The following is a 16,945-nucleotide window of genomic DNA, read 5'->3' as shown; positions in this document are numbered from 1 at the left end:
TGCCAAGAGAACACAATGCTCATAGCAAACACCCTCTTCCAATAACACAAGAGAAGACTCTACACATGGACAACTCCAGACTGTCAAATCTGAAATAAGACTGATTGCATTCTTTGCAGGTGAAGTTGGAGAAGCTCTAGACAGTCAGCAAAAACAAGACCGGGAGCTGACTGTCACAGAAAATGAACTCAAAAAAGAAAGAAAGAAAGAAAGAAAATGAACTCATTGCAAACTTTAGACTGAACTGAAGAAAGTAGAGAAAACCACTAGGCCATTCAGGTATGACCTAAATCAAGTATCTCATGATTATACAATGGAAGTGACAAATAGATTCAAGGGATTAGATCTGATAGACAGAGTGCCTGAAGAATTATGGACAGAATTGATACTTTTGAACTGTGGTGTTGGAGAAAACTCTTGAGAGTCTCTTGGACTGCAAGAAGATCAAACCAGTCAATCCTAAAGGAAATTGGTCCTGAATATTCATTGGAAGAACTGATGCTGAAGCTGAAACTCCAACCCTTTGGCCACCTGACGTGAGGAACTGATTCATTGGAAAAGACCCTGATGCTGGGAAAGATTGAAGGCAGGCGGAGAAGGGGACGACAGAGGATGAGATGGTTGGATGGCATAACCGACTCTATGGATATGAGTTTGAGTAAGCTCCAGGAGTTGGTGATAGACAGAGAAGCCTTGCGTGCTGCAGTCCATGGGGTCACCAAGAATCAGACACAACTGAGTGACTGAACTGAACTGAATCTAATGAAAAAATCTTCAATGAACACTACTATAAACAACTTCATCAACAAGGACAACAAATATAGGGAAAATGGATTGTTTGACTTCCAAAGTTGCCAAATTATGATATGCATAATGTCCAATTTTCAACATAAAAGTACTAGAATACTGGACATTCAAAGAAACATGCACGTCTCTCACAAAGAAGGAAAAATTAAGAACAAGCAATAGAAACTCAAAGTCAAGACACTGGACTCAACATAGAAATATTTTAGATCAGTTACTTTAAATATGCTGCAAAAGGTAATGGAAAGTAGTTTTAAGAACCAGATGATTCCAACAAACACTATCTCATGAAACAGGTATGTCAATCAACGGACAGAAAATTTTCAAACAAAATCAAGTAGAAATTCTGGAGTTGAAAGCATAATTACAAGTATTAAAAAACTCAGAAAAAGGCCTGCATGACAAATTTGAACTGACAAAAAAAAAAAAAAAACAACTAAAAAATATAATTGTTCAAATTATCCAGTTATAGGAAGAGAAGATTTATTATTTTTTTTAATTTTATTTTTAAACTTTACATAATTGTATTAGTTTTGCCAAATATCAAAATGAATCCACCACAGGTATACATGCTTTTTAATAGACACAGCCTAAAAGTAATATGAGGCCAGTGTACTAACATACACATGGCAAGAGTCAGAGAAAAAGAAAGGAATGAGCAGAAACTATAAAGAGACACAGATGTATAGAACAGTCTTTTGGACTCTGTGGGAGAGGGAGAGGGTGGGATGATTTGGGAGAATGGCACTGAAACATGTATAATATCATATAAGAAATGAATCGCCAATCCAGGTTTGGTGCAGGATACAGAATGCTTGGGGCTGGTGCACTGGGATGACCCAGAGGGAAGGTACAGGGAGGGAGGTGGGAGGGGGGTTCAGGATGGGGAACATTTGTACACCCGTAGCGGATTCATGCTGATGTATGGCAAAACCAACACAATACTGTAAAGTAATTAGCCTCCAATTAAAATAAATAAATTTAAATTAAAAAAAGGAAATGTACATAAACTTAAAAAAAGTATTCATTTGATTATAAAAAATTTAAAAAAAAGAAATAATACACAAAACTGCCCAAAGTTGATGAAAAGTCACAAACCTAAGAAGTCCATATAGGATAAATTCAAATAGATTCATAAACTGTTCAAATAGAAAGATCAAACAGTGATAGAGAAGACGCAGAAGTGATCTTCAGAAAAACAAGTGATTTCTCATCATACCACATGGTTTCAGAAGGCAGTAGGATGGCATTTTCAAAGTTCTGAAACAAAAAGTTATTCAACTGGGAATTCTTGATCTGATAATAATGCTCTAAAAAAATGAAGGAGACATTAAGACATTCTCAGATTAACAAAGACTGAGAATGTTCTTTAACAGTAAATTTGCCCCATAAGAAATGTCTAAGGGAATCAATCTTAAATGAATGTACAATATACAATAACTTAAATCTGCATCAAGAAATAAATAACATCAGTAAAGGCAAATATAAAAGCCAGTATTATCTTTGTAACTCTTTTCCTATATGATGTTTAAATAAAAGCATAAAACAAAAACCATCTGCCTGTGGTGATGACTGCATAAGTATGAAGACATAATTTGTGACAATCACAACGTCCAGGGGAAATGGAGCAATGTTTTTGTTGCCACAAAAATTTTATGTATTATTGAAATTAAATTGTTATTAATCATAACTACTTTATTATAAATTAAGAAGTTAATTGTTATCCCCAGGGCAATGACTAAGAAAATAACTTAAAAATATATAGTAAAAACAAGGAAATAAAGAATTTAAAATGGTACTCTCAATAATATCTATTTCACAGAAAACATGCAATATTGAAGACAAAAAAAAAAAATACAGAAAAAATGAACAGCAAAATAGCAGTTGTCCTCCCTTATCAGTAATTACTTTAAACAGAGATGGTTTAAAATTTGTAAGTGAAAGGCAGAGACTGGCAAAATGGATTAAAAACAGGATCCAACTATATGTTATCTGCAAGAGACATACTTCAGATTCAAAGACACAGATTGGTTAAAAATTAAAGCATGAAATAAATATTTCATATAACATGTAACCAAAAGACAGCTAGAGTGACTATACCAATATCAGACAAAAGTTGAAAGTTTTGTTTTGTCTTCAAACAAAAATTGTTACATGGGTCAATTAAATATTGATAAAAGAATCAAATACATTAAGAAGATAAAGCAATGATAAACATTTACACACCTAACAACAAAGTCCCAAAATATATGAAGCAAAATTGCACAGAATTGAAGAAACAAACAACTCTACAGTATTTGGATACTTTTAATGTCTTGCTTTTAATAAGCAATAGAACAATTAGAAGAATGATCATTATGGAAATAGAATACTTGAACAACCATAAACCAACTACAGTGAACAGACTTACACAGAACACTCCACCTAAAATCAAATGATTATACATTTTTCTCATGTGCATAAGGAACATACTCCATAAAAGACCAGATATAACACCAAAAATAAGTTTAAATAAATTTTAAAACACTGAAATTGTACAGACTATGTTCACTGATCACAATGGAATTAAACTAGAAATCAGTAACAGAAAGAAATTTAGATGATTTCACACATAAGTAGAAATTAAGAAACAAGTTCCTAATAAAAATGAATCAAGCAGGACATTCTCAGGGAAAATTATTAAATTATTTGAGATGAATGAAAATTAACACACATTCCAAAATTTATGAGATACCAAAAGCAGTACTTGAGAAAATTTTATAGCTGTTGAGATTTACATTTAAAAAAGAAAAATTTCAAATCAGTAATCTACCTTAAGAAGCTAGAAAAAGAAAAGAAAATCAAACATAAAGCAAGAAAGAAAGAAAAGAAAGATTAGTATAAAAATGATACAGATTAAAGATTGAAACAAGCAACTGAATAAAAAATAAAAATCAATGAAACCAAAAATCAATTTCTTGAAAAATTCAACAAAATTCAAAATGTTTTAGCTAAACTGACCAGAGGAAATGAATGACCTTGCTAGTTTGTAGAAAAATGAATATATAAATTACAATACATAAATAAATAAATATAAAAATAACAAAACAACTATTAAAGAATCTGTGAAAATATATTTCTCAAGAGAAAAAGAGAGTTTACTCATTTCAAAAGTATTAAACATCAGGCCCTAGGTAATCATGCCAAGGAATATAGACTATTTTTCTTAACTGATGGATGTTTCAATTTTAACAAGAAATAATGATTAATTATTTAATATATGAAATTTTACTACACCTGATTAACCCAACCTAGTATGTTTTGTGAAATTAATGCAATATGGAAAATTGAAATTTTTTTTTACAAAAAAATGAAGCTTTTTATCATTTAAAATCTTCATGGCCTTAGATAGAGTTCGGAAAGTATAAAGTATAATTTTTCAGATTGAAAAAGTAAAAATCCTAATTAAAGTCAAATGTGGCTCAGCTGGTAAAGAATCTGCCTGCAATGTGGGAGACCTGGGTTTGATCTCTGAGTTGGGAAGATCCCCTGGAGAAGGGAAAGGCTACCCACTCCATTATTCTGGCCTGGAGAATTCCATGGACTGTATAGTCCGTGGGGTCACAAAGAATCAGACACAACTGAGCACCTTTCACTTTCAACATTTAGAAGAATAGTAATAATAACCCATAATGATCTTACGGATCTGACCAAAATGATCTAACAATGATGATCTCAATCATGGGGTCAACATTCTGAAACCATAATATGTTAAGAAAACTCCCAAGCACAGTTTAATTTCACCAAAGGATATTTCACGGCAACAAGAAAATGTATAAAACAACAATTTCCCAAGATTCTGTATTTGTCAATTTACCCAAAACTCAGATAAAAGAAAACTTAAAATTTGGAAATGAGGCTAGAGGCAATCACTAAAGAAAAGGACACATCATGAAGATATTATCCAGTAAGCCACTGAACAGATGAACACTTAAGACTTCAGGGTGTGGCACAGTGCACAAGACATATGAATTTTAAAGGATCCTGGTACAGTTACTCACCCCTGTTCTCTGAAGTAGAGGCCCTCATTTCAGTCCTTCTACCTCAGAAAAGCGTAGCAGAAAAAAATAAAAACAAACAAAAAGAAAAAAAAAGACACAGTCTCAAAAATATTCAAGAGTAAAAATAACAAAGCACTAATACTGTCAAAACTCATTGTCAAAATTTATTAGTCATGCAATCTTCCCTTCTTCCAGCCCAACCACAAATGATGCTTTCAGTACCCATTACAGTTGCTCAACCCTTTCTTACTTCAACATTTTTCCCCCCTCATTTATTACTCAAGAACAATTCCTTTAAAAAGTTCTGTCTACAACTGTGTTCAAAATGAAGCAAGTCTTGGGTCACTTAGCATATCTACATGCCTCATAAGAGGCATGAGTATGTAGAATAGGATGACTTGCTCTGGAAGAAAGAAAAGGCATGCTCACAGCAGTGTTATGTAGTCAAAGCCAGGCTCTGAGGTTCTTATTTGTCCGGTAAGAGGGGCATTTATCTGGACCTCAGATTGACATCTGGAATGAGTCCCTCAGCATCCTCAGACAGTTTTTCTCATCATCGATCCAGACAAGCACCCTCCCAACAAATAAGCATTTTCATAGCCAGGCTCATTTCCTTCAGGCTTACGTACTGTGTTGTTAACAAAAAACAATACATATACACAATACAATTTGTTTAGTATTTGAACAATAGAACCCTCATAGCACAAAAGGCACACGACCATGGATTTCTCTGTATAAAATTAAAATCTATTGAGAACATCCAAAACAACTAAGTCAACTAAAATTTCGAGGAGTAGTGAGGTGAAAGTGTTAGTTTCCCAGTGGAGTCTGACTCTTTGACACCCCATGGACTATAGCCCGCTAGGCTACTCTGTTCGCAGAATTCTCCAAGCAAGAATACTGCAGTGGGTAGTCATTCTCTTCTCCAGGGGATCTTCCTGACCCAGGGGTCAAATCTGTGTTTCCTGTGTAGCAGGAAGGTTCTTTCTCATCTGAGCCATAGTGGGGCAGCATTTGTAAATTAAGTAGCAAATAAGGTTTGATTATAGTGGAAATATGAGTAGAAATATCTAAATTCTGAAATGCTAGTAACAAAAAGATAAATATTTTGGCACTTTTAAATTTCACTAAAAAGTTATTTTCACACAAAATAGTATAAAAAGCTAATCTATCAATGATTCTTAAATGTTAACCAAATTATTTTCTTTAATAGAGGGAAAAATAATGAAGATTCCATTAACAAAGTAGATATACCTATGGGGGAAAATTCATCATAAAAATATGCACCCTGGTCACCTGAAAAAATGAGCTCACAAAACTTGAATTTGTGACATCACTGGCCAGAACACAGACCAAAATTTCAATAGCACCAGAGTAGATGCTCACCTTTCCTCCCTGTAAGTATGATAACTTGTTCTAGCCTTTGACCTGCAACAAAACATCACATAGGATACAAATCAGATCAGAAAAATGCAAGAAATTATTTTAAAAATCAATAGAACAATTGGTTCTATAATAATTATTTATTGTACAGGCATCCTCGCATTTCTAGTCCTCACCAAATAAAAATTCCTTGCTCCTTTATCGTCTTCGTCATTTCACTTCTTCATTTATTTCCTCTCTGAACTCTTCATTCTGCAAATAGTCAATAATCCTCTCTACCACTCTATGTAAATTAGTAACATAGCAGTTATCTTTTAAACTGAGAAATTCTAAAGTTATATTACACCAAATAAAGATTTTGTGAAATGCCTTGTGATGGGTCAAATAAAAAGGATGTTTGTTGTGAGACCCATATTCTGGAAGTAAGAGATAAGAAGTCTGAAAATCTATTACAAACATGTTGAACAAATGGACCAATGGCAAGAATAGAAAAATAGAGGAGACATTTCATAAGATAAATGGAAATTATTTACAAAAAGAATCAAATGGAAAAAGACTTTAGAGAGGGGTAAGACCTAAGTGGCTTGGAGAAGGCAATGGCACCCCACTCCAGTACTCTTGCCTGGGAAGTCCCACGAATGGAGGAGCCTGGAAGGCTGCAGTCCATGGGGTCGCTGAGAGTTGGACACGACTGAGTAACTTCACTTTCACTTTTCACTTTCATGCATTGGAGAAGGAAATGGCAACCCACTCCAGTGTTCTTGCCTGGAGAATCCCAGGGATGGGGGAGCCTGGTGGGCTGCCATCTACGGGGTCGCACAGAGTCGGACATGAATGAAGTGACTTAGCAGCAGTAGCAGCAGCAAGACCTAAGTGGAATTAAGATGGAGTAATATTGGCCTGTCTTTTATCAACATGGAATTTAGGAGGAGTACATCAATAACAGAACACAGGTCTCTGAAGGATAAAGGCGTGCAAGTAAACTGGAGAACTCAAATTGCAAGGTAAAAGGAACTAGACCTTAGATACTATGTAATGTTTGATTCCATTTAAATGGCATTCGGTAAAAGAAAAAACCTGTGTGATCGCTCACCTAGAACCAGACATCCTGGAATGTTAAGTCAAGTGGGCCTTAGAAACAATCACTACGAACAAAGCTAGTGGAGGTGATGGAATTCCAGTTGAGCTATTTTAAATCCTGAAAGATGATGCTGTGAAAGTGCTGCACTCAATATGCCAGCCAATTTGAAAAACTCAGCAGTGGCCACAGGACTGGAAAACGTCAGTTTTCATTCTAATCCCAAAGAAAGGCAGTGCCAAAGAATGCTCAAACTAATGCACAATTGCACGCATCTCACACGCTAGTAAAGTAATGCTCAAAATTCTCCAAGCCAGGCTTCAGCAATACATGAACCGTGAACTTCCTGATGTTCAAGCTGGTATTAGAAAAGGCAGAGGAACCAGAGATCAAATTGCCAACATTCACTGGATCATGGAAAAAGCAAGAGAGTTCCAGAAAAACATCTATGTCTGCTTTATGGACTACGCCAAAGCGTTTGACTGTGTGGATCACAATAAACTGTGGAAAATTCTCAAAGATATGGGAATACCAGACCACCTCCCTCTTGAGAAACCTATATGCAGGTCAAAAAGCAACAGTTAGAACTGGACATGGAACAACAGACTGGTTCCAAATAGGAAAAGGAGTACGTCAAGGCTGTATATTGTCACCCACTTATTTAACTTATGCAGAGTACATCATGAGAAATGCTGGGCTGGAAGAAGCACAAGCTGGAATCAAGATTGCCAGGAGAAATATCAATAACCTCAGATAAGCAGATGACACCACCCTTTTGGCAGAAAGTGAAGAGGAACTCAAAAGCCTCTTGATGAAAGTGAAAGAGGAGAGTGAAAAAGTTGGCTTAAAGCTCAACATTCAGAAAACAAAGATCATGGCATCTGGTCCCATCACTTCATGGGAAATAGATGGGGAAACAGTGCAAACAGCGTCAGACTATTTTTTGGGGCTCCAAAATCACTGCAGATCATGACTGCAGCCATGAAATTAAAAGATGCTTACTCCCTGGAAGGAAAGTTATGACTAACCTAGATAGCATATTCAAAAGCAGAGACATTACTTTGTCAACAAAGGTCCGTCTAGTCAAGGCTATGTAGTCACGTACGGATGTGAGTTGGACTGTGAAGAAAGCTGAGCGTCAAAGAATTGATGCTTTTGAACTGTGGTATTGGATAAGACTCTTGAGAGTCCCTTGGACTGCAAGGAGATCCAACCAGTCCACTCTAAAGGAGATCAGTCCTGGGTGTTCTTTGGAAGGAATGATGCTAAAGCTGAAACTCCAGTACTTTGGCCACCTCTTACGAAGAGTTGACTCAATGAAAAAGACGCTGATGCTGGCGGGATTGGGGGCAGGAGAAGGGGATGACAGAGGATGAGATGGCTGGATGGCACCACTGACTCGACAGACGTGAGTTTGATTGAACTCCGGAGTTGGTGATGGACAGGGAGGCCTGGCGTCCTATAGTTCATGGGGCCGCAAAGAGCTGGACATGACTGAGTGACTGAACTGAACTGAAAAGACAAAACCTGGTCCCCTGGAGAAGGAAATGGCAACCCACGCCATTATTCTTGCCTGAAAAACCACATGGACAGTGTGAAAAGGCAAAAAGATATGACACCAGGAGATTAGCCCCCCAAGTTGGAAGGTATCCAATATGGTACTGGGGAAGAGCAGAGGGCAATTACTAATAACTCCAGAAAGAATGAAGCAATTGGGTGAAAGCAGAAATGATACTCAGTTGTGGATATATCTGGTGGTCAAAGTAATATCTGATGTGGTACGCATTACTGCACAGGAACCTGAAAGGTTAGGTCCATGGATCAAGGTAAATTGGACATGGTCAAGCAGAAGATGACAAGATTAAACATTGATATCTTTAGGAATCAGTGAATTAAAATGGATGGGAATGGACAAATTTAATTCAGATGACCATTAAATCTACTGCTGTGGGCAAGAATTCCTTAGAAGAAATGGAGTAGCCCTCAAAGCACACACCTTTCTCCAGCAACACAAGAGATGACTCTATACGCGGACATCACCAGATAGTCAATACTGAAATCAGACTATGTTCTTTGCAGTGATAGATGAAAAAGCTCTATACAGTCAGTAAAAACAAAACCTGTAGCTGACTGTGGCTCAGATCATGAGCTCCTTATTGCAAAATTCAGGCTTAAATTGAAGAAAGTAGGGAAAACCACTAGGCCATTCAGGTATGACCTAAATCAAATACCTTATGATTGTACAGTGGAGGTGACTAATAGATTCAAGGAATTAGATCTGGTAGACAGAGTTCCTGAAGAACTATTCATGCAGGTTCATAACATTGTACAGGAGGCAGTGACCAAAGCTGTCCCAAAGAAAAAGATGCAAGAAGGCAAAGTGATTGCCTGAGGAGGCTTTACAAATAGCTAAGGGGATAAGAGAAGTGAAAGGCAAGGGAGAAAGAGATATACCCAGCTGAATGCAGAGTTCAGAGAATAGTAAGGAGAGATAAGAAGACCATCTTAAATGAACAATGCAAAGAATACAAGAAAACAATACAATGGAAAGGACCATAGATCTTTTCAAGAAAATACTTGTTGGAGACATCAAGGGAACATTTTATGTAAGAATGGACATGATAAAGGACAGAAACAGTAAAGACCTAAGAGAAGCAGAAGAGATTAAGAAAAGGTGATAAGAATACACAGAAGAACTGTGTAAGAAATGTGTTAATGATTCAGAAAGCCATGATGGTGTAGTCACTCACCTATAACTGGACAACCTGGAGTGTGAAGTGAAGTGGACCTTAGGACATATCAATACAAACAAAGCTAGTGGAGATGATGGAATTCCAGCTGAACTATTTAAAATCCTGAAAGATGATGCTGTGAAAGTGCTGCACTCAATATGCCAGCCAATTTGGAAAACTCAGCAGTGGCCACAGGACTGGAAAACGTCAGTTTTCATTCTAATCCCAAAGAAAGGCAATGCCAAAGAATGCTCAAACTAACGCACAATTGCATGCATCTCACACGCTAGTATTTTCTTGGGCTCCAGAATCACTACAGATGGTGAGTGCAGCCATGAAATTAAAAAGACGCTTGCTCCTTGGAATGAAAACTACTACAAACCTAGACAGCATATTAAAAAGCAGAGACATTACTTTGCCAACAAAGGTTTGTATGGTCAAAGCTACGGTTCTTCCAGTAGTCAAGTATGGATGTGAGAGTTATACTATAAAGAATCTCAGTACCTGAAGAATTGATGCTTTTGAACTGTACTGTTGGAGAAGTCCCTTGGACTGCAAAGAGATCAAACCAGTCCATCCTAAAGGAAATCAACCCTGAATATTCATTGGCAGCACTGTTGATAAAGCTGAAGCTCCAATACCTCGGCCACCTGGTACAAAGAGATGACTGACTGGAAAAGACCTTGAGAATATAGTACTGTTCAACAACAGTCATTTTGTTTCTCATTTTCTTCAGATTTTTCACAATGTATATATACATGATCCAGACACATTCATTTAAAAAGACACCTTTTGCTGTTCGCCTGTAAGAAAGGACAGATCCTGAAAATAACCAAGAAATAACACAGGCGTCCATAATCCTAGAAACATACTAAGCCACTTAATTTACATGGGAAAACTGGAGATGAAAATGAGTAAGGGAGGCTACACCAGCTATTAAACCAGTGAGAGAAAATTTTTCATTTTAGTTCTTCATGAACATTATGAGTAAAATCAATTTACTTCCATGGCAGAATTCTACCTATTTGAATGATCCTACTATCCTTGAATAATATTTAATTCACTTATTCAAGATGCCCTTTCTCCATCATAATTAATGTTGTAAGACAATGAAATCCTTTGTATGCAAACCAACATTGATTCCATAATATTTAAAACAAGAACACAAAAGCAAAAACACACAACAATATAAATTAAATATATTCAAATTGAATGAACCAGGTATGAGGCAATGGGCTTCAACTGTGTTTATTTTGGTTTTTCAATTTACTTATTTCTACAGGAAGAGTTTCCACCAATATTCAACCAAATGTTCACTGTGCAGACTTGTACACCTTCAAACGAAGCCAAGTACGATCTTAAAATCCTAGTCAGGCAACTTCTCGTGTTCTTATCCCTAAAAGAACTAAAGATATACATATACATAAAAATCTCCATATAAATATTTATAGCAAGATTATTCAAAACAGCCAAAGAGCAGAAATAAGTTAGTAGAATGCCATAAATTGATGAATGAATAAGCAAGCAAAATGTGATCTATAAATGGGGTATTACTCACCCATAAATAGAAATGGAGTTCCAATCCATGCTATAATATGGCTGAACTTTGAAAAATCGAGCAAAGTGAAGGAACTGTGAGTAAAAACACGTTCTATTATAAATGGTTCAAATGCAGATACAGATAAAACCCACTGGTATCAAAGTATTCATGCTCTTATTCTACACTTTCATACTTCCTGAGCACATACACCTGAAACCATGTGCTTCAAGATATTCTCCCCTACGTATTCTTTTATACTATCATTTTGACCAAACTTCAGACTTAAAAGTCTTATAGTTGTAAATCAACTATACTTCAATAAAATAAATATTTTAAAAAATATTTTAAAATGTATTGTTTCCCTCAAATTTTCTCAAGTTTTAGCATCTTTTGATTTTCTTGGTTGAAACAAGTATTGTGATTATTGCCAAATGTTGAGTTTTTATATCCTGTCATTCTTATATGTTTATCCCAACTTTCTGTATTTTACTTTTGACCCTATTCATTCCCTCATTCACATATTAGTTTAGTAATATTATAAACACTTCACCATCATTAGTTTTATTATCCTTAAAGAGATTTACCATATTCAAACACCCCCAAATTGCATCCGTCAAAACCAGAGGCTGAGCAGCTCTGTGTCCAGCAGTCCGCCATGACAGATGCAGCCTTACTTAACTATGACTGATTTTTCCTTCAGTATTCTCTGTTCCAGGGCCCCAGCTGTGAATATCTTATACAGGCTCATTTCCCCTCAAGCTACCAGAAAATAAGATGGCAAACTTTAGAATAGCGTAACACACATTTCTTGCTATAAACTATCCAATTTTTAAAATGTACTTTAGCCACTGCTATGGCAAAGTCAGGCAAAACTTTCTGTTGCAACTCACTCTGCTTATCATTCTGGCCAACATTTTAGCTACTAGCTCAGAATTACTAATGAACAGTATTTGTAAGACACAAGGTACTGTCTTTAGAAAAGTGGTTAGAATGAATACAGACAACTGGAGAAAAGTGAATTGATTATGGAACACATATTCATATGAAGTAGATAGTTTATCATCTACACCATATGGTCATAAAGTACAATTTGAAAAATATTTCATTAGAACATTATGACACTTGAATCTATAGCAGTTAGGGATTGTACCTTCAATTCCAAGATCCTCATTGGTCCTTTCCCTGCTATTTATGGTATTTCTTTTGGTGTTACCTGTCATCAATTCTGCGTTAAAGTTGAGTTTTTCCATTTAGTGATACTCTTCTTATTGGCCATTTCTTTTTGGACTTTGATTTGTGCCCCCATGACATCCCAGTCTCTATGAAATAGCTTCCCAAGGAACACTGCCTCATCTCCTAAGCACTGGCACCCCATATTGCAACAAGTCATTCTACAATTTGTAAATTTATACCACAGAATTTCCAACAAACCAATGTCCTATTCGTCTTTTTCTCCTGTTCCTGCAGTATCTCAACACTTACACTTTTAAGTTTAAAGAACTAAACTTCAGAATTCACATGGCTCTGACCTTAACAACTCAGAGAAAATAAAGATGACCTCAAAAATGTGTATCTTTCCCCCCAAACAAGAGGAGATGTAGCAAAATATAAGTATTATTTTCATTTTCCAAAGGCTGTGACACTGATTGTGTTTTTCTTAAGTTGTGAATAACAGAATTAATTGCACAATCAAATTTAGTTTCTAACAAGCCTCTATCTTATCTTAAAAAAAGGAATGAATATCCTATACTGTATGGTTATTATTAGTATTAAATGAGATAATCCATGAAAAAGTGTTTATTTCAGCATATGGTACACATACTAAGAATTCAATAAATGCTATATATAATTGAAATATATAAATTTGAGACTACACATCACACACATGCATACACAATAGTAAAATAATGATTCAAACTCACCATCAACAGTTTTTGAACAGTCTTCCTATAAAATAAGTTTATTGACCATATCTAAACAAGAACATACATATTTCATTTTATGTGAATAAAATACAATATTAATGTTTCAAACATAGTTGATACTCAGGAACTAATGGCCAAACTTTTGAAAAACCTAGATTTTAAAGTCAATTAATTTCAATATATTAAATACAATTAAATTGGATAAGTGCATTATTAATTTCCCTAGCATTATTATTTGATAAACAGATTACTTATAATTTTACAAGTATAATTAAGGCTGTGATAAGTACCCTTGAGTTTACATACACATTTGAACACTCCCTATTATGTCCTATAGGTAAATTTCTAAATATAAAATTGTTTGTCAAAATGTGTTAATTCCCATCTAAGACATATTTTTCAGTCTTTTGGACAGACTAACACACAAAGAATTCCAAATTCTCCATACTTTGCTTATAAATGTACCATTAATCTAATAGGTGAAAAAATTTCTGATTTATTTGTGTGTTTGTGACCATGTTTAAAGACACACACAAATAATAATTTCATTATATATTTATAACAATTGATAATTATTTAGTATGTAGTTATTTCATTACCAGGTTGATATGGTTGAGTATTATTTTTTTTTAGGTAAGAAGTAGATTTATCCAGAAACAAACACAGTCCACAGAGTGTGGGCCATTGCAGAGGGCTTGTGTGGCAGCCTGGTTGAGTATGTTTTTATGTGTTCTTGGCCATTCACGGTACTTTCCTTCTCTGATTTGTTCATTTATATGTATTCCTATTTTTGTACTGGAATACTTGTCTTTTTCTAATTGATTTGGGTGAGCCTTTAATAGAATATTAACACTAACCTGGTAATATAAGTTTCAACTAAACATAAAGGTACATATTCAAATGACTGAAGAAAAAGTAATAACCCAAATTTAAACTAGCAGGTTTTAGATATTCCTTCTTTCCTGTAAACCCTCCAATGTAGACAACATGGAGAAAATTTGGAAAACAGTTTAATTGGATTAAAGATTGTGTTCATTAGTTATTTATACTGTTGATTCTTTCACATTTTTATAAACTAGATTACATGATAGCTTTGGAACATACAAATCCTATTATGAGATGTTGAAACAATTATAAAAACTGCTCAGGTGAAATCAAAATGGACTGAAGTCAAAGCCTAAGGAGACCGGATACCACCAAGGAATTGAGAGACAATATTTTGACCTGAAATGTACTTAAGAGGAAAAGAATGCAGGTACGATTTTGGTCACAATCCTTGGGAACTTGTGGGAAAAATATGCTAAATTTAAAATATAATTTATTGGTTGTAACTGGAAAGGGGTTCATATCACTCCAGTAACTTACATTGGTTTTACATTGCTTAGGTTATGATGGCATATAGTATTCACTTAGAGCACTCTCCTGTGAATGAGATTTAGCAGAATTATTAATAATAATTTTCATGAAAGTAAAATGGAAAAATAATTTTCAGATATATTTACCATGTACTGGGGTTAATCTGATTATTTTCCAGGTTCTGGTTTAGCCAATGCTTTAGTTCAGGATGTGGTACTGAAGCACAAAGCCTGCTGTTGTAAACAAGGTTTTACCGAAACACAGCCACACTCATTCAACTACATACTGTGTTTGCCTGCTTTTACACTGCAAGAGCAGAACAGATCAGCTGCAACAGAGATCACACATCCTACAAAACTGAAATTGCTTGTTATTTCACCCTTTACAGAAAAGGCTTACCAATCCATGGTCTACTTTAATGTACATTGAGGTAGTAACTTCATATAATTAAAACTTAGTTTTAAGACACTGGAGCATAAGTGGACTGAGAAGGCAGTTACCATATTTAGACTAAATTTTCTCATGAAAGCTGGCACAGAATGGAGGCAGCTCTACTCTGATTTTCCAAATTTGAACATAGTAATAAGTCAAGAGTTCCTGCTAGATGAGTCCCTGAATTTAATGGCCCTTTGTCCTCATGCTCTCTTGTTTTCTCCTTATACATCATCACCTCAGAGACCACTGTCATCACTGTCCTTTCACATGGGAGGTAAAGCCCTTGTTTTTCCATTGCCATACTCTTCTTCCTATTATATTTAATAGCAGGATGGATGGATAGATGACACACAAAAGAAAAATGATCAGTAATGGAATCTGAATGATAACTTATGTATTAATAAGCTAGACAGATGATAGAGACACACAGATAAATTATGGAAGATAAAGTGATAGAGGATAGATCTATGGAAAGATGACAGATTTATGATAGAGTAAAATGCGGTAGAACTTGAGAATCACTAATAAAAGACATTACAACACTAAAGTGTTTCTCAAAACTGAGCATTTCTGTTTCAAGAGAAATTTATTTATCTTCCATGTCCACGGAATATTATTTCTAAATTTCTCATAAGATCAAGGATGGTAGTATGTTTTAAAAACAATGCAAAAACTACAACAGTTTCCTCTCTCCTGTATGATTATCATGGGAGTTGACATGAGACAATTATGTAAAAGTGAAAAAATATGCCATTCAAATCAAACACATATATTTGGAAGGTTAATTTCATATTCCCTAAATTCAGAGGTTGTAAGGTATATTTCCCATTTATCTTCAATTAAGAAATGTTATTTCAAGAGACGAATCAATTCTGTGTTAAGAGAACTCATATCAAATATTTATAACGCAACAAAATTCACGAAATATTCCATACCTCTATGTCTTGACCAGTGGTAATATTATGAAATTAAAATATTCCAATCTTTTTACTTCTGCTTTTCTCTCTAACAAAGTCATTCATTTACTCTCTAACTTAATTTATTGTAAATATCATGAAAGCAAACTTAGCCATTAAAAATATAGAATAATTATTTTCTGTATGACTTTCTGGGTAAGAAAACAATATAAATAAAACAAACCCCTGTCAAAAGAAGCTCATTTATTCAAAATTGTCAAAGGACACAGAGAAAAACACATAAAACAAACTGTTTAGTTAAGAACTCTTCATAAGCACCCTTTGAAAAGTAACAATCATATCCTGCTTTGCTAGCCTGAACTTTTGCTTCAACTACTTTCTATACTAACTACTCCCAAACGTTTTTTATTTCAATGAAGCCCAGAAAACTATGGAATATATCTTTAACATACTGGGGGGGGGAGTAAAATCATAATTCTATATTAAGTAACTATATTCCTCAATAAAAAGGACTAAAAAGGAGACAGTGTCAGATAAAAGAAAACTAAGAAAAATTATCACTAGTACTGGTACTAAATAAAGTTCTTTGGGAAGATAAATAATGATAACTGAAGTAGACATGGATCTTCAGAACAGAATGAAAAGGATTAAAACTGGTTAATATATAGGTAATTATGAAATATTTTCCCTTTTAAATTCTTAAAAATAAATGTATCTATTTAAAACAATTATTCC

At 34.8% G+C, this 16,945-nt stretch overlaps 1 long non-coding RNA gene and 1 other non-coding gene across 4 annotated transcripts in view; both read right to left on the bottom strand.

Annotated features, from left to right (window-relative positions):
* The window catches only part of LOC100848941 (uncharacterized), a 132,902-nt gene extending 116,177 nt beyond the window's left edge, over positions 1-16,725 (bottom strand). The window contains exons 1-4 of one of the 3 annotated variants that reach the window (XR_009492073.1): positions 13,500-16,725; positions 11,596-11,669; positions 6,231-11,442; positions 4,845-4,882 (exon numbers count right to left, since the gene is read on the bottom strand). This is a non-coding gene — a long non-coding RNA (uncharacterized lncRNA). Of the gene's footprint in view, positions 1-4,844; positions 4,883-5,273; positions 5,410-6,230; positions 11,443-11,595; positions 11,670-13,499 lie in introns of those variants that run through there. The other 2 variants (XR_009492074.1, XR_009492075.1) reach the window with 2 other exon arrangements.
* LOC112443336 (small nucleolar RNA SNORD109A) lies at positions 5,341-5,407 on the bottom strand. Its single transcript, XR_003031674.1, has one exon. It is a non-coding gene; the product is annotated as a small nucleolar RNA SNORD109A (small nucleolar RNA).
* Positions 16,726-16,945: the final 220 nt, after the last annotated feature.

Source organism: Bos taurus, chromosome 21 (assembly GCF_002263795.3).
Source record: "Bos taurus isolate L1 Dominette 01449 registration number 42190680 breed Hereford chromosome 21, ARS-UCD2.0, whole genome shotgun sequence".
NCBI classification, from domain to species: Eukaryota; Metazoa; Chordata; class Mammalia; order Artiodactyla; family Bovidae; genus Bos; species Bos taurus.
Note: the sequence above shows the minus strand (reverse complement) of the source record. Positions and strands in the feature narration are given on the sequence as shown.